At 51.2% G+C, this 18577-nt stretch overlaps 1 protein-coding gene across 2 annotated transcripts in view; it reads right to left on the reverse strand.

The window, feature by feature from the left end:
• Positions 1-1222: 1222 nt before the first annotated feature.
• Positions 1223-18577, reverse strand: part of WTIP (WT1 interacting protein) — a 35804-nt gene continuing 18449 nt past the window's right edge. The window contains exons 9-10 of one of the 2 annotated variants that reach the window (XR_008383319.1): positions 2959-3137; positions 1223-1387 (exon numbers count right to left, since the gene is read on the reverse strand). The gene's annotated coding sequence lies outside the window, so the exon portion shown is untranslated. Of the gene's footprint in view, positions 1388-2958; positions 3141-18577 lie in introns of both variants that reach the window. The other variant, XR_008383318.1, reaches the window with a different exon arrangement.

Below are 18577 nucleotides of genomic sequence, written 5' to 3' on the forward strand. Positions count from 1 at the left end.
ATGCCTAGTTTGTTGAGGGCTTTTATCATGAAAGTGTGCCGAATTTTGTCAAAGGCTTTCTTTGTATCTCTTGAGATGGTGCAGTTGGCCATGTGATGCCTTTGGAAATAGACTCTGGGGGGAGATAACAGCAGTTGTCCCAGGAGGCACATTCTATAAGTAAGATTTTTCTTTTTTTGAGACAGAGTCTCACTTTGTCACCCTTGGTAGAGTGCTGTGGCATCATAGCTTATAGCAACCTCAAACGCTTGGGCTCAAGTGATCCTCTTGCCTCAGCCTCCCGAGTAGCTGGGACTACAGGCAGCCACTGCAATGCCCTGCTATTGTTTTAGAGATGGGGTCTCACTATTGCTCAGGCTGGTCTCAAACTCCTGAGCTCAAGGGATCCACCTGCCTCAGCCTCCCAGAGTGCTTGGATTCCAGGTGGGAGACACTGCACCAAGCTATAAATAAGACCTCAAGGCTGGGCGGCGTCTGTGGCTCAAGGAGAAGGGTGCCGGTTCCATATGCCGGAGGTGGTGGGTTCAAACCCAGCCCCGGCCAAAAACCACAAAAAAAAAAAAAAGACCTCAAGGCCTGAGCTCTTTCCATGATACTGGCATTCCTTGATGGTGAGTTTCTGTCATCTACTCCTTTAGTCCCCCTTCCCAGGCTGAGACTACTTGGTGTCCTGGTCCCCATGGCAGAACTCACAAGCAGCAGTGTTACTGCTGAGCATCCCTGCAGAAGGTTGGCCTCCGCAGGAGACATCTAGCCAAGAAGTAGAAAATAGGGAATGACACTGGGAGGCCAAGAGCGTTTGGAATGAGCCCGCCCAGTCACCTCCTGAGTTACTCAACAATTATCAGCCATATAAGAGACTACAGCCTTGCAACTATGAGAAAGGCCAGAGCCAGAGAAATGCTGCCTGTAGCTGCTCACACCATTTTTATCCTGCCAGACTCGTAGAGCCTAGGGTGACACATATGTTATTGAGTCCTCATTTGACATTGTACAGCATCATAAAGATAAACTGCCTTGCCCATGATCACACAGCTAGTCGGTGGCAGGGCCTGTCCCCACAGTCTCAGTGGCCACGTGTGTCATCTCTCCTCACCCTCAGCCACATTCTGCTCCTCACACAACACACAGACACCAGGCACGCCTTGCTGAGCTGCAAGTTTTTATTAGGGACAGTCTAACAAAGACAGCATCAGGTGGGGACAGGTGTCTGGATTCCAGCTTCAGGTGGGATGGAGAGCATGGCAGGAAGATGGTGCTCACATCAGGCATGAGTGACAAAGATTCATCTCGAAAAAGGGTTCAGTTTGGAAAGTCCTTTTTTGACATCTTCCTTTAGCTCTTTTCCTGCGAAGCTGAGGCATTCTGGACTAAAGGCAATGGAGCCCTGGGAGAGAGGGGGGAAAGAGGTGGCTGCAGGCAGGTCCTGAACCCACAGCAGGGCTACCCAACCCCCACCCAGCAGCATCCCACTCCTCATCCACAAGAATGAAAAGTTCCTCTCCGTGATCTAGCTCCACCACCGCAGGCCCACCCTGCCAGGGGGCTGCAGTCAGTCAAGCCAGAATGAGGATGGCTGCTCAAATGCCCAACTACAGGTGTCAGGAGGGAGGCTGAACAACCACTCCAGCCAGGGAGGGAAGGAGATGAGAAGGTTCTGGAGGGCAAGGGGAGACTGGGCCCAAGGGCGGGACAAGGTGGCTCAGCCTGGTTTTCTGTGAAGCACCTAAGACCCATCTGTCAGATGCATGGAGGATAGAACGTGTACACATATGTCCTAAACAACTTCATGTGTCCTGTGTGCATAGATCAGCATAAGGAATTCTGTTACTTGAAAATCTCTCATTTTGCAGAATCAGACACTCAAAATAAGAGCACTTTGGGTAAAATAGGGTGAGAGACAGACTATTCAAAATCTATGTAACTGTGGGACAAGAACAATAACAAAAGCAGCAAAAAGCTCATCAGGGGCCAGGCTGAAGTGGGAGCATCGCTTGAGGCCAGGAATTTGAGACCAGCCAAAGCTACATAGCAAGACCCATCTCTACAAGAAATACAAAAACTTAGCTGGGTGCAGTAGCTCATGCCTGTAATCCTATCACTCTAGGAGACCAAGACAGGAGGGTCACTTGAGCTCAGGAGTTCAAGACTGGCCCAAGCAAGAGTGAGACCCTGTCTCTTCTAAAAATAGAAAAATTAACCACAGGTCGTGGTGGGCACCTGTAATCCTAGCTACTTGGCAGGCTGAGGCAGGAGGATCCCCTGAACCAAGGAGTTTGAGGTTGCAGTGAGTTATGATGATGTCACTGCACTCTGGCCCAAGCAACAGAGCAGGACTAATCTCAGAAAGAAAGTAAAAATAAAAATAAAAAAGTTTCATCAGGAAATATATTGGATAATCCTGGTGAGCAGTAGCCTGTAACTAAAAGCTGCCTCAGGCATCAAAATCATAGGGATAAATTCTGGCTTTTGCAGCCTGAGACAATAGAGATGGAAGTGGGACTCCACCTGAGCTTGGAGAATGGCCATCAAGGCGGCACCAGCAGAAGTGAAACTAGCCCATAAGCAGAGGTCTTACAAGGCCAGGGCCTTCTTCCTGGGGAGGGAATCCAAGGGCAGATGCTCAATTTTAAAATTCGTCAGATAGAACTTACAGGGCTCCCACCTGTGCAGGAGCTGAACTGAGAACTTTCTTTGCTGACAAACGTTAGAAATTCTACTCCTGCTATGTTAGCTCCCCTAGGAAAACAATCACAGGAGTCTCACGGGTATCCTTCCCCTGTTTACCAACTGTGTGTAAGCTCATTGGTGTCAGAGGAACAGGTGTAGCAGCAGAACAGGGTGGATGTGCAGGTGGCTTATTGTGACATATTATATGTCCTGAAGGTTGGAGCAGATTGTTGGTAGCAGATTGTGCTGCGTGTGGAGTGGGCAGGGCAGGCGAGGAGAGGAAGTTACCATGCTGAACGTATCCAGCGTCTTGCCTTTGATACCCCCCTCATTGAAACATTCCTGGACTTTTTCAAAGGCTGTTATTTCTGGTTCGGTAGCCTTGAACTCTTTGAGGACGGCGTCCAACAGGTGCTTGTCTCCAAGGCCAAGTGCAGCAAAGACTTCGTCGAAAGCAGGGCAAGCTTCTGCTGAAAACACAAACAGGAAAACACCTCATTAGAAAGCAGCCAGGGTTGGACAGGTTGGGGTTCTTCATGTCCCCAGTGTCTCCTGGGTGACTTGCTACAGAGATGTGCCCTCTCCCAGGACTACTGATGTCCCAGAGACTGCCCTCTCTAGGGGGCACCCCCAGAAAGAAGGAGCAGTGAGAGAGGCCAGAACCAGCAACCCCTCTGTCCCTGAACACCGTCCCCGACACACCAGCCTGCTGTGCTTCTGGCTTTCAAATAAGCACCACTGTCCCTATTCATTCTCCCCACTATGTGCTCAGCTCCCAGCAGGCCTCTCTCTCCCCACCACTTTCTCCACTCAGGTCTTCTGAAGGCCCCTGGGTAAATGATCTCCCAGATGCTCCCTAAATCCCTAGAAGCTGCTCTGAGATCTGGAAGGACAGAGGGAGATAGAGGACGGCGAGGTATAAAAGGCCACCTGTTCCCTCCTTCCTACTCTCACCCGTCTTGAAGCTCAGCTCTCCGGTCACCAGCAAGGCCAGCATAAGCAGTGCCCCCTTCATAGTGTTGGCTGCTAGAAGGCTCTGCTCAGGGCAGGGTTTCTGCTGCCTTATAAACTGCTGGCTCCCTGAGACTAGCCCATGCCCCTTCCAGGAGCTCATAATGCCTGTGGGCTAGGCCAAGGAACACGTGATTCCTTTAGGCCCACTCTCAGGAGCAAAACTCCTGGAGATGGTTGTCCTAATGCTGTTGACTTTTGGAGAGAAGAGGTTGTATCTTTGCCAAAAAGCAACTGGAGTTGATCTTTCTAAGGTCAACAAATACTCTGTTGTCCCAGCCACAAATGTCATCTCTGCCTCCTGGCCACATCCTTCCCCCACCTATCCTGGCTCTAACACAGTACTCTCCTCAAATGGACAAATGAAAGTCACAGAAGGAGTCAAGGACAAGTCTGTGTCACTATAGGTGTCCAAAAGATCATCTAGAAAACTGACTTTTGCCTGAGTTAAAGACCTGGGGATAAGAATGGGGATCTGGGATTGACAGAGGCCTCTTGAACATCTTAACAGCTGCCATCTCTGGATCGGGCCACAGGGACAAGTGGGTGCATCTTTGGGCTCTGAGTCCCTCTATGCCAGGGAAGTGCCAGGACTTGTGGCCACTTGTTTTCTTCCTCAGGGTCTGGTAATGCTCTCCTTTCCCTACCAACTGGATCATGCCACCAGCTTCCCTCTCACCCTATAGGGAGCTAATTCCCGGACCCTTTCTTGACTCCTTATGGCTCCAGTACTGTCCCTTCTCTGGTTGTCTCACCCATGTCCATCAGTAAAGACGGCCCAAAAGGGTGGACCTACATAGCCCATCCAGTAACATCAGCAGAACCCCCCAAGGTGTCCACATCCCTAAAGGCCACTGTGGGCCAGAGTTCTATAGACCAGAGTTCCAGGTCAACCAGAGGTGACACTTTGTCTGCTTAGCCTCTCAGGAGTTCAACTCAATCTTCTACCCTAGGAAAGCTGTTTGTGGCACTGACAAGATGAGATTGTCCATGAGCACTGTAGCAGGAGGAAGCCTGAGAAAGTTCCTGGTGGTCAAATCTGGGACAGTATGAGCATCAAAATAAATGACGTATTATTGGATTGTAAGCCAGAGTGTAAAACTGTACACAGTTAGCACTCTGTATGTGTGGGTCCCGCAGCTGTGGATTCAACCAAATGTAGATTGAACATATTTCGGTGGGGGGACAGAATTCTACAAAGTTCCAAAACCCTAGGATGGCGCCTGTGGCTAAGTTAGTAGGGTGCCGCACCATATACCGAGGGTAGTGGGTTCAAACCCAGCCTCAGCCAAAGCGTGACAAAAAAAAGCCGGGCATTGTGGGGGCACCTATAGTCCCAGCTACTTGGGAGGCTGAGGCAGGAGAATCGCCTAAGCCCAGGAGTAGGAGGTTGCTGTGAGCTATGATGCCACTGAACTCTACCAAGGGCAACAAAGTGAGACTCTGTCTCAAAGCTCCAAAACCCTAAACTTGAATTTCTTGTGCACCAAGTGCTGTGTTTGAAGTCACGTGAATGAGGGGGAGGACGTGCCCAGGTGACATGGGATCACCGCACGTGCGCGCAGACGGAAGGGCCTAAGCGTCTGTGGATGTTGTTATCTGTGCGGTCCTCCTGCACCACATCCCCCATGAATACCAAGGGGGGCTGAATGTGAGTTCCTCCTGCAGCCAGATGGAGATAGAAATAAATGATTGAATAAACAAGCAGGGACGAAGAGACAAACGTTCCTTACAGAAGAATTCCCAGCAGGATCTATAGACATTTCCAAAGAAAAGAGTAGAGAAAGGGGAGAACAGAAAGGGTCTGGGAATGCTCCCGTTCTTTCCCACCAACTGGATCATTCCACCAGCTTCCCTGGCGCGTGGCAAAGATAATATTAATCAAGGGGTAAGTGATAACCAGTGATGAGACATGGATATCGCACACACCCTGATACCATGTGACAAGAAAGACACTTCATTTCTGTGGTGTCTTCCCCGAAATCCTACCCTAGTGTAAATTATGAGGAAAACTCAGACAGACTCAGCTTGGTGTACTTTCTACAACACCTGGCGTGTCCTCCTCAAGATGGCTAAGGCCATAAAATACAAGGAAACACTGAGACTGTCACAGAGCAGATGGCATGGTGGACACCTGGCAGCTACACTCAGTGCTGGAGCCTCTCGGCCAAGAGCAGTTACCGGATGCGAGTCCTGTTTGGCGTGGGGTTCTAATCCAGATCAAAAAATGTATGTCCTCCCTCTGGTTCTGGGACACCAGCAAACCTTACTCTGTCACTGAGAGTAAAGGTCGGGCAAGGGCCTCAAGCAGAAAATAAATAAATAAATAACTGTTTAATTCTGACATGACGAAGCATTGAGAACTTTCACTCTATTGAATACCAATTAATTTCATAAGTACCTATAGTGCAAGTGTACATATGATTTTTTTTTTTTTTTGGACTCACAGCCTCAAGCTGTCACCCTGGGTAGAGTGCCTTGGCATCACAGTTCACAGCAACCTCCAGCTCCTGGGCTTAAGCGATTCTCTTGCCTCAGCCTCACAAGTAAGTGGGACTACAGGTGCCCACCACAACGCCCAGCTATTTTTTGGTTGTCATTGCCGTTGTTTGGCAGGCCAGGACTGGATTCGAACCAGCCAGCTCTGGTGTATGTGGCTGGTGCCTTAGCTCCTTGAGCTACAGGCACTGAGCCTGTATGTATGATTTTCTTGTTTATAGATTCTTGTTTATAGCCCAGAGAAATTGGCTGTCCCTTCAATTTATCTCACATTTATGGAGCACTCATGTGGGGTTCCCTGTCCTAGTTCTGGGGACACAGCAGCAGGAGCAGCAAGGCCTTTGCTGTCCTGGACCTCAGCATACACACCTAAGAGGGAGCCAGACAGGAGTTTGAGATCAGCCTGGGCAAGAGCGAGACCCCATCTCTACTAAAAATGGAAAAACTAGCTGGGCTTGGTGGTGGGCGCCTGTAGTCTCAGCTACTCTGGAGGCTGAAGCAAGAGTAAGAGGGAGAGACCATCCACCCATGACGGGAAGTGGTGTGGAGGAAGGGAAGGGAGAACGGAGGACGCTGTGTAGGAGATGGGGAAGGCCTTTTATTGTAAGGGGTCAAGAATTTAGATCCATCTCTCTGAGAAGATGATTTTCGTTTTGTGTTTGTTTGAGACAGAGTCTCAGTTGCCCTGGGTACAATGCTGTGGAGTCACCATAGCTCATAGAAACCTCAAACTGCTGGGCTCAAGTGATCCTCCTGCCTCAGCCTCCTGAGCAGCTGGGACTACAAGTGCTGCCACGATGGCCGCTAGTTTTTCTATTGCTAGTAGAGATGGGTCTCACTCTTGCTCAGGCTAATCTTGAACTCCTGAGCTCAAGGGATCCACCTGCCTCAGCCTCCCAGAGTGTTGGGCTTACAGGCATGAGGCACTTCACTGCCCCCTTATAAGGTGATATTTGAAAAGAATGAGGGGGAGTCCCTGAGGAATTGGGGCATGTGGATCCTGCAGCCAGTTGGAGAAGGAGCATCTCAGGCAGCAGACACAGCACACACAAAGGCCCTGCTGCAGGAGCAGGCTTGGCCTGAAACAGAAAGGAAGCCAGTAGGGTGGCACCTGTAGCTCAGTGGGTGGAGCGCCGGCCACATACACCAAGGCTGGCAGATTTGAACCCTGCCCCAACCAGCTGAAAAACAAGAATGACAACTGCAAAATAAAAGAAAGGGAGGTGCTTTTTGGTCTTCTGGATATCTACCTAGTAGAGGAATTGTAGGATCGGAATGGCAGGTCTATTTTTAGATCATTAATGTACACAACTACAATTTAATAAAATAATATTAAGAATAATAATAAGAAGAAGAAGAAAGGAAGGAAGGAAGCCAAGGAGGGAAGGGAGGATGTTGGGGTGAGCTCAGAAAGGTCTCAGGGCTGAGACATGGGACCAGCACACCACAGAGGGCGGTGGGCTGCAGAAAGATGCTTGGCTTTCACTCTGGACAGATGGTGTTGTGAACTCCGTTCTCTTGAGTTCACAGTGACAGAGTAAGGTTTGCTGGTGCCACAGAGCCAAAGGGAGGATGCAAGCTTTTTGGTCTTGTTTAGAACACTGCACCAAACAGGGTTCACAGTTCGTCACTGCTCTAGGCCGAGAGGCACCAGCACTGAGCTGCAGCTGCCTGGTGTCCACCATGTCCTCTGCTCTGTGACAGTTTCTTAGTCTTTCCTTGTTTTTTTATGGCCTTGGCCATCTTGAGAAACTCAAAAATAATTTCCCTTTCCATTTGATAAATTCCCTTTCCATTTGATGTGCCCTCCCAATACCCAGGTGGCAGGACTCGATTAAAAGACAGCTACAGCTAAGAGAAACTTCTCTGAAGAAGACAGGCACACGACCTACAGACATATGAAAAAATGCTCATCATCATTAATTATCAGAGAAATGCAAATCAAAACTACTTTGAGATATCATCTAATTCCAGTAAGATTAGCCCATATCACAAAATCCCAAGACCAGAGATGTTGGTGTAGATGTGGAGAAAATGGAACACTTCTATACTGCTGGTAGGAATGCAAACTAATACGTTTGGAAAGATATTTGGAGAACACTTAGAGATCTAAAAATAGACCTGCCATTTGATCCTACAATTCCTTTACTAGGTATATACTCCGAAGACCCAAAATCACATTATAACAAAGACATTTGTACCAGAATGTTTATTACAGCCCAATTCATAGTTGCTAAGTCATGGAAGAAGCCCAAGTGCCCATCGACCCACAAATGGATTAATAAATTGTGGTATATGTACACCACGGAATATTATACAGGGTTAAAGAAAGATGGAGACTTTACCTCTATCATGTTTACGTGGATGGAGCTGGAACACATTTTTCTTAGCAAAGTATCTCAAGAATGGAAGAAAAAGTATCCAATGTACTCAGCCCTACTATGAAACTAATTTATAGCTTTCATATGAAAGCTATAACCCAATTATAGCCTAAGAATATGGGGAAAGGGGAAAGGGAGGGGAGGGGAGGGGAGAGGCTGGGTAGAGAGAGGGTGATTGGTGGGACCACACCTACAGTACATCTTACAAGAGTACATGTGAAACTTACTAAATGTAGAATATAAATGTTTTCACACAATAACCAAGAAAAAGCCAGAAAGGCTATGTTAACCAGAGTGATGAAAATATTTCAAATTGTATATAAAACCTGTGCATGGTACCCCATGATTGCATTAATGTACACAGCTACAATTTAATAAAAAAAAAAAGGAAAGAAAGAAAAAATTAAGATATCTATTCACTGTTGGAAAAAAAAAAAAAAAAGACAGCTACAGCTGCAGGCCCAGTGAGCACAGGAGCCAAGTCCAGGCTCCAGAAATAAACAAGCTGGCTTAAGGGAGACCACTGGGCAGGTCTGGGACAGAGAGCCACCAGGGGCCTGATCATGTGGCCTGCCCTTAATGCTTAGTAGCTGTCAGATCCTTAGCAAAAGCACTAAGTTTCCTGAAAAATCCATAAAGTCCTCACTAGACTATCCCCAAGGTCACATCCAGATGTGACAGGCTGACATGGGCCATCACTCAGGAGGCCTGATTTGGGAGCCCTCTGTCCATTTCTCTAGTCAAGTTGTCCGTTGGTTCTTCCCTTTGGCTTCCCATGTCGCCTGATCCTCAGAAAAAGCCCTGGGGGTGGGGGAGAGAATGAGCCAACCCCTCTGTTGACTCAGGACTTACCCTCTTCCTGCCAACACAAATTCTCCCTTGACGGCCTCAGGCAGTTAGGGTTATGGCCTAGGTGGGGCCTGGAGGTACCTCCTAGAACAAGAAGGCCCCTCCCTGCCCCACTGGGGGACCCAGGACAGTATAAAGGGCCCCAGGGTGAGGAGGGAGTACCTGCCGCCCGCACCATGAAGCTGGCTGCTGCTTTCCTGCTGCTCTGCGCAGCCTCGCTCCTGCTCTCAGGCGCAAGTGGGTGCCTGGGGACATGGTTTCCCTGGGACATCCTGAGCAGGCTGGGGAGGGGAAGGATGGCTGGGTTCTGATGGACCTCTTTCCAGGGTGAGTCAGCCTGTCTTTGTGTTCTAGATTGTGACATATGCCCAGCTGTGGAGAAGCATGTTAACCTCTTCCTGAAGGGAAGCATGGATGAACATCTCGATTATATGAGAAAATTCGTAAAATCCCCTGCAGCATTGGAAAATGCTAAGCAACTGAAGATGTGTGTTGACAATAAACTGACAGAAGAGGATAAGGATAATGCCCAGTCTGGGATGGTGAGTACCACTGGGTGTGTCTGCACCCCAGTGCCGGTCAGGGGCTCTGCTCAGCCCAGGTCTCATCCTCCTCCCCACCACGGCCCTTCCCTGGGAATCTGGGAGGGAAAAGTAACACATGAGCCAGGATACACAGGGAATGGAGCAGACACCAAACAGTGTGGGTGGGAAAGGGCCAGGAAGGGAGATTCGATCCAGCCCTTGAGCTCTGCAGCTGGCTAAGGCTGGTCAGCTGAGCAGGAGCCATGTGGGAACCTCCAGCATCTCCCCTCTCCGCAGCACAACCTGCCCTCTGATTCAGCTCCTCAGCTCTGGTCTCCCTGACTCCAGCACACAAGCCTAGATCTCTATTCAACCATAATTGGATTTGGATTAAGTGGCACAAGGGAGGTGTGTCACAGTTTACCCCCTCATGATTCAGAAATGTGTAATAAAGTATGGTTTGCAGCTTAAAAAAAAAAAAAGAATTGGATTCAGACAGTGCCTGTGGCTCAGTGGGTAGGGCATCAGCCCCATATACCGAGGGTGGCAGGTTTGAACCCAGCTCCGGCCAAACTGCAACAAAAAATAGCAGGGAGTTGTGGTGGGTGCCTGTAGTCCCAGCTACTTGGAAGTCTGAGGGGAGAGAATTGCCTAAGCGCAGGAGTTGGAGGTTGCTATGAGCTGTGACCTCACAGCAGTCTACCGAAGGCCATAAAGAGAGACTCTGTCTCTAAAAAACAAAAAAGAAGAATTGGATCCGTCCCCTCTTCAAATATTGCTTCCTTAGCTCTGCACGTGTAGCTCAGCGGCTAGGGCACCAACCACATACACCAGAGCAAGCGGGTTTGAACCCGGCCTAGGTCTGCCAAACAACAATTACAGCTACAACAACAAAATAGCCAGGCCTTGTGGTGGGCCCCTGTAGTCTCAGCTACTTGGGAGGTTGAGACAAGAGAATCCCTTAAGCCCAGGAGTTGGAGGATGCTGTCAGCTGTGACGCCATGGCACTCTATCCAGGGCGACATACTGAGACTCTTTCTCAAAAAAAAAAAAAAAAAAATTTTTTTTCTTCCTTCCTTTCTCCTAACCCCTCAAGTCCCCTCCTCCACTTCCCCTTCCCCCCAAATCTTCATTTCTTTATTATTTCCTGGATCCCAAGGAGCCATCCCGTGGCTCACATGCCAGGAGAGGAGGCATCTCTAAAAGCCTCCCTGCCTGTCCTCTCCAGGCCTGGACAACCCCTCGTAGAGTCAAAGTGAATCCTCTCTCTGTTGCCCCCGGAGTTGGTGGGGAGAAATTGGTGCTTCACCTACAAGTGTCCAAGGGGCAGAAGCAGGAAGGGAACTGGGAACAGTTCATTCCTGGAGGCTTACAGGTGCCCAGACTCACCAGGTCCTCCTCAGCAGCCACCAACACTGGCTGCCCCTCCTCTTCTTTTTGTCCCGTTGAAAGGAGCTTTCCAAGACTTCTCAGGCAAAGGGTGGGCTACTCTCATGGTGCAGAAGATTGGAAGGAACCCCCCTTTACCTGCCCAAATCCAAAAGCCACAATCCAGACGAGGCTGCAAGCCCTTTGCCAGGAAGTGTCCGAGGGGTACTCAGTGCAAACTCCAGGTCTCTATTGCCCCTGAGGCCTCACCAAGTTTCCCGATCTTCTCTTTGCAGCAAAAAGTCTACTCAAGCGAATTTTGTTAAGAGAACTGACCTTGCCAGAAGACCCAAGGGAGCCACATGCCTGATCACTAAGTAGTCTCAGCAACCCGCCATACCCAGGTGTCTAACTAGAGGATTCCAGCAATAAAAACCTTGCAATTCATAGAAGAGTGCTTACTCCTTGGACTAGAGATTGGGCTTTCCTGGGGATGGAGGTGGGGGACACCATGGAGACATCAGGGTGACATCCAACTGCAGCTGGATTTGAATGCTGTCAGATGTTGTTCCTCCACTGAATTTGACAGGTGGTAGGCACCATGGGATGACAATCACAACAGCCAGAGTGTCTGATCATTTCCATGAACCAGGAGCCCACAGAGGAGGGGCTGGGGAGCAGAATGGCAGCGCGACCCAGGGCACCACTTGCAGAGAGGGCTGGTCAGAGAACTCTGGCCTCAAGCATCTATCTCTAACTTGCACCCGGTGCTGCACGTTTGGGGCCAAGGTTTGTAGCTGGCTAAGTGGCCTTTCTAAAAGTGAGTTGAAAGGACTCAGGGACCCTGATGTGACTGCATGGCCAGACATCTGACCACCCAGCTGAGAACACAAGGCAGGAGCCTGGTGATCACCATACACTGTCCTCCCACTTCTGGCTTATGTGTGTCCCCCATGCCAGCTGAAGTGACACAGAGACCCACATAGAGTCAGACCACAGAAATGCCTGTCCCATGTTCATTCACTTCATTGATGACAGTAAGTCACTTTACTGAGCATTAATTAAGCACCTGTCAGTATTCCGAAAGGTTGACAGGTACAGTCCAAGTCACTCAGCAACACTCACCAGCACCCTTGGACCCAGGTACCAGGCCAGGGCTGGGCACAGCCGTGACCGTTGCACTCACAGCCCCCGTCCCCATGGAAAGTCTTCTGGGAAGACAACCCTGACATCACCCATGTGGGCTGAAACTGAACACGTGGCCAGGAAGCCTGAGCTGGGCCTCAGTGCCTGGGAGGACTCTGCCTGACCCCTCAGCCCTGGTCAGACACTGCAGCTGCTCCTGACTCTCCTTCCCACCCCTCATCTCAGCGGGTTGCCATCTGTGCCTCCCACTCACCTACTACACTGAACCAGCTTTATTCAAGACCTTCACCTTTCCTCCTCCTCCAGCAGCTCTACCACACCTGACCACCCTTTTCTTCCCCAAGCCCAGCAGGCTCAGATGGAGATGAGTCTCCAAAACTATTTGGCATGAAGAAGGGTTAAAAAAAGTCAGGCCTGGGCATTGTGATGGGCACCTGTAGTCCCAGCTACTTGGGAGGCTGAGGCAGGAAGATCACTTGAGCCCGAGTCCAAGAGTGCGAGGTGCCCATGGCTCTCTACTCAGGGCCTCTCTCAAAAAGGTAAAATGACTGCCCTGGGCTCAAGCCCCACCTAGGTGCCTACCAGCAAAGGTGATGGAGGATGGGGCTGGCAGCCCAGGTGGTGTCAGAAAAAACAGTGAGCCAGCTGTGTCCTGCAGGTGCTTAGAACAGGTCTGTGTAGCAAGTAAATTCAGGCAGGTAAGACTCAGTTCCTGAACAGTTGTGCGTGTACCCAGTGGCAAAGCAGCTGGTGTGGTCTGGGAAGGTCACCTACACAGCAGTTGTGAAGGAGGGTGTGCACTGGGTATGGGATGATGGGGTCACAAGTGAGGGTCAGGCACAGACAGGTGTGTGTGTGACGGGCTTACAAACACAACATCACTGCTGGGCACTTCCAGGTGTCCTGGGAAGGCCGAGGGACTGACTTCTTTAGGGAGCCTCCTCCTTGCAGAACAGGAAAGGGCCCATCTGTGACACCCAGGCCTGGGTTTGCAGCCCAGCAAAGCCCTCGGGCCCAGGGAAGGTGGCAAGAGAGGAGCTGCTCTCCTGCCCCAGCCGTATTTCCTTTGGGTTCTCCATGATCCCAGATGTGTCCTGGGGTCTCTGTCACCAGGGACTTGGTGAGGGCCTGTGACCCTAGACCAAGGAGCCTCCCCACCCCTACCTCACCCAATATGACCCCTCCCCCCACCCAGGCTGCTCTGAGCAGCCCCCTCAGTCACCACAGCATGTGTATACATACCGCTCTCCCAGCCAGGTCCCCACCACAGCTTCCTGGGGTGCAAACCCACCCTAGCAGGAGGGGCAAGCCCTCCAGAGCTGTGCTGGGTGACAGGACACAGGCGACCTGGGTGTGAGAGAGCAGGTAATGAAGAGGCGGACGGGCTGGGCCGGCACAACACAGCTGGTCTGGCTGCTTTACCCTCCTGTCTCCCATCCTCGTTATTTGGTAAATTCAGCTTCAACCTAAAAGTGTGTATCTTAAGTAGTTTAGTGCAATTGATTTAGAAGATTAACTTTTGAATTAGAAAGGTTGTTTTGGGTCATGAGTCACTCTGCTTTGTTATTATGGGTCATGAGTTTAAGATAAGGATTAACATTGTTTTTTGTTTTTTGTAGAGACAGAGTCTCACTTTATGGCCCTCGGTAGAGTGCCGTGGCCTCACCCAGCTCACAGCAACCTCCAACTCCTGGGCTTAAGCGATTCTCCTGCCTCAGCCTCCCGAGTACCTGGAACTACAGGCGCCCGCCACAGCGCCCGGTTATTTTTTGGTTGCAGTTTGGCCGGGGCCGGCGCCCTACCGATTGAGCCACAGGCGCCGCCCAACATTGTTTTTTTATTTGAACTTTTATGTATAAAACTTTGGTTTTGGAAATGAAAGAGCAGAACAGTCTTGGAGAGGCTACTCTTGCTGTTCTCCAGAATCACTGGCCTTCTAATAATAAAGCTAGTCAGACCTAACCCATCTCTGTGTTATTGGCTAGACAATGACAGGCAGCTGACACTCTTTGGTCACTAACAGGCACACCCCCACTCCCAGACATGTTTGTATGTCTCAATCCAAGACTTCCTAGGGACCCACAGGCCGACCCATTCCAACTCACACAGCAGCCACAGCCCCCACCCCTCCCTGGCTGGCACCTGAAGTCCCTGCTTGCCTCCTGGCTAGGTGTGGGCTGCCAGACACTTAAGAGACATGACCCAGTCTCTGATCCAAGGGAAGAACTTCTCTTTGAAAACAGCAAACCTCTGCTGGCTAGGGAGCCCAGGGGCTAAAGAATAGACTCAGGGTGGGGCTGGGGGAGAGAGGAGTGACTGCCCCCAGTCACCCCTCAGCCCACCCTGCTCCCCAACCTTCTCCTGCTGTGGATAACAGACCCAGCCCTCCCCAAGTCCAGTAAATACTCCTTAAGCCGATCCTCTCCTATCCTCCATAGCAAGCCCACCAGGTCACCAGCAGCTCAGCAAGCTTGCCCCCGTGTTTCCTGCCAACACAGGGCAGGGAGCCTGGATGAAGGACGAATCAGGGTGGGAGCAATCTACAGCATCCCCTCCCACCCTGGAGCCTAAGGATCCCTATGCCCAGGACCCACCACCCTGGTTGTGCGCACGCGCACACACACACACCCCTATATATAGCCTCTGGTTACCTACAGAGTGGGGGTCTCTTCCATCTGTGGGCCAAACCTCAGTGGGATAGCTGAGGCTGAGAAGTCACCCAAATACTTCCAACTAACCTGGCTCTGGAGCATCCCTGCCTGTCAGGAAGGGGTGGGAAAAGGCAATGCTGGCCCCTCTCAATGAGTTCAGCTCTCTCCCATTTTCTCTTTCTTGCTCATTCTCTCAGTACCTTTCGTTTATTTATTTATTTATTTTAGTTAGAGACTCACTCTGTCACCCTGGGTAGAATGCCATTGCATCATAGCTCACAGCAACCTCAAACTCCTGGACTCAAGCGATCCTCTTGCCTCAGCCTCACAACGCCAGCTAGTTTTTCTATTTTTAATAGACAGGGGGGTCTCACTTTTGCTCAGGCTGGTCTTGAACTCCTGAGTTCAAGGGATCCACCCACCTCGGCCTCCCAGAGTGCTAGGAATACAGGCGAGCCACCATGCCCAGCCCTGTCTCTCAGTATCCTTATCCACCTTTCTCCCCATCATTCTCCAGCACACTCAGTCTCCCTCTTACACAGTATGTCTCCCTCCCTCTCCCCATCTCTCTCCCAGTCTCCTGATCTCTCTCATTCATTCTCTCAAATATTCAACCCCTCTCAACAGTGTCTTTCTCAGTCTCTCATTGACTCTCCCTCTCTGCCCCCGCCCATACACACACAGGCAGCAGACCCAGTCCCCAAGAGTCTGTGCCTCTGGGCGAATAACAACTCAGACACACGAAAGCACACTGTGGGTGGCCAAAGTCACAGGCGCAGGTGTCAGCAGATCCCTACATCAGGGGAGATATCCTAGGGACACGTGGGTGTGGCACCAGGGCTAGAGGGTCACAGGGCATCTCCCTGGATGGGGTCTGGCTCTCACACTGCTCCCTCAACCTCCACAACCACCAGGTCCACACAGCTCCCAAGAATGGACTGCAGATGCTGCCTTTAGCAAATGAGCTTGGAGAGCAGGGGCCACATATCATGGGTGGCAAGTGAAGTGTCACAACTGGGAGACAGACCTCATGGCATCCCTGAGGAAGGATTTGTGTTTTCTGTTTGTTTTCAGACAGAGTCTCACTCTGTCACCCTGGGTAGAGTGCTATGGTGTCACAGCAACCTCAAACTCTTGGGCTCAGATGATCCTCTTGCCTCAACCTCCCAAATAGCCGGGACTACAGGCGCCCGCCACACCTGGCTAGTTTTTGTATTTTTAGTAGGTGGGGTCTCACTCTTGCTCAGGCTGGTCTCCAACTCCTAAACTCAAGCAATCCACCCGCCCGGGCCTCCCAGAGGGCTGGGATTATAGGCGGGAGCCACCACGCCGGGCCTGAAGGATTAGATGAAGAATGGAAATGCCAGGCGGGGGTGGTCCAAGCAGCGGCAGCTGCAGGTGGAAAGGCTCTGTGGTAGGAGGCTGCTGGGGTGGTCAGTGCTGACAGAAAGCACTTCGGGTCCCAGAGAGAAATGGCAAATGTGGCCTGAAATGAGGTGATTGTCCCACAGGGTCTTGCATTCCCTCAGCTCTGACCATTGACAAAGTATGACCTGCGACTGGGTGCAGCTGGGTGCAGGGAGCATTGTAACCAAGATAGAAACCGTGCGAGGAACAACAGTGACCCCACAGCTGGATGAGGAGCCACTTCCATGGCAGACACACAAGAAAAGAGAAGGGCCGGGTTTGCAACAAGGAGAAACCAAAACTCAAAGCCAGCTAGACAGAGCAAGCAAACAGGAGGGCAGACGGAAGAAAGCTTTTCAATTAATTGCTTCAAAAGCAAAGCAGCCCAGCTCCAAAGGAAGAGAGAGCTGGAAACAGATGCCATTCCTGGAATTTACTATCTGGCCTCGTTGGGACCATGTCCTCCAAAATCTCTCCTGATCCTGTTCACTCCCTGCCTTGGGAGACAGACTGTGTTCCAGCTTGGCACCTGTTTCAAGTACCCCGTTAAGAATTTCCAAACGCCCCTGTTCTTGCCTGCTCAGACCACCAGGGGGCAGGCCAGCTCCAGGCCTCGGCCCAGCTGGCCCCCACCGGCAGCCACATCTCCTGCAGTTCCCTCCCATCCCCTTGGACACCGCTGACAACCCATTTCCTCTGTTCCTCTCTCCTGGCTCAGCCAGATGGACGAGGCCACAGCAGACATATGGTGGGGGAAGTGAAGGACGACCAGCAGCCTGAGGGGGCGGCAGCGCCCCAAACACAGGAACAAATGGACTCAGCCCTAATGTCCCCTGAAAACCGCCGCGATGTTTCCCCAGGACGAGAGGCCGCCACAAGTGCAAATCCAACACATACCAGGAGGTCAAGAAAAAAAATGGGGCGGCACCTGTGGCTCAGTGAGTAGGGCGCCGGCCCCATATGCCGAGGGTGGCGGGTTCAAGCCCAGCCCCAGCCAAACTGCAACAAAAAATAGCTGGGCGTTGTGGCGGGCGCCTGTAGTCCCAGCTGCTCGGGAGGCTGAGGCAAGAGAATCGCTTAAGCCCAGGAGTTGGAGGTTGCTGCGAGCCGTGTGACGCCACGGCACTCTACCCAAGGGTGGTACAGTGAGACTCTGTCTCTACAAAAAAAAAAAAAAAAAAAAAAAAGAAAAAAAATGGATCAACAGCCCCCCAACTGCGTTTTTAGATGACGGCTCTTCAGACCCTGGCAAACACAAAACCCGACACTGAACTCTGAAAGGCAGACACACATGGTGAGATTTTAAAGGAATTTATACAAAAATAGTTAAAACTACAATGTTCTTACTGCCTGAAAACCAGCTCCATCATATACAAATTGGGACACTTGTGTGAGTTGGTTGTAATTTGCTTAAGGAATGACAAGCTCCGCCCAAGTTCTTATTTACATTCTTTTAAAGAAAAGGAAAACACCCTCAAGGGAAAACTTAATTTAAGTCAAAACCACATCCTTCGGTTGGGGAGCCTAATGCACAGCGCACCCCGCAGGCAGGGCGCCCCTGGCGGTCGCTCCGTGCCTGGAATACGGGACGCAGGGGCTGTTCCCGGGCTGAGGACCGGGACCCGGCAGTCCCCAAGCCAGGAGTCCCAGAAGTAGGGGACAGGGTAGGAACTGAGGCTGGCAGCATCCTTCAGAGTCTCCACTGCCAACTGCCACAGTGACCCACCACAATGACCAAAGACAGTGGCCCTTCGCAGGCCTCCTTCCCCAAGGGGGTCATTCCTCACCCTCCTGCGACCCCACCCAAACAAGGTGGGCAGGGCCTTTGAGACACACACCGACCTGGCCCTCCACCAACCCCGCCTTGAGACCACACCCTGTCCCCCCCAGCGGGAGAGCGCCTGGAGGGGCCCCAGGCCCGTCTGAACAAGGGAATTCAGCGCCCCCCAAGAGGCCACATGGCGCCTCGGGGCGTGGCAGCAGCCCACTTCCCCCGGTGACCCACGGCCTGTCCCCAGGGCCTGTCCCGAGTCTGCGGGGGTAAAGGGGGGAATGTCCGGAACGGAAAGCC

Source organism: Nycticebus coucang, chromosome 10, assembly GCF_027406575.1.
Source record: "Nycticebus coucang isolate mNycCou1 chromosome 10, mNycCou1.pri, whole genome shotgun sequence".
NCBI classification, from domain to species: domain Eukaryota; kingdom Metazoa; phylum Chordata; class Mammalia; order Primates; family Lorisidae; genus Nycticebus; species Nycticebus coucang.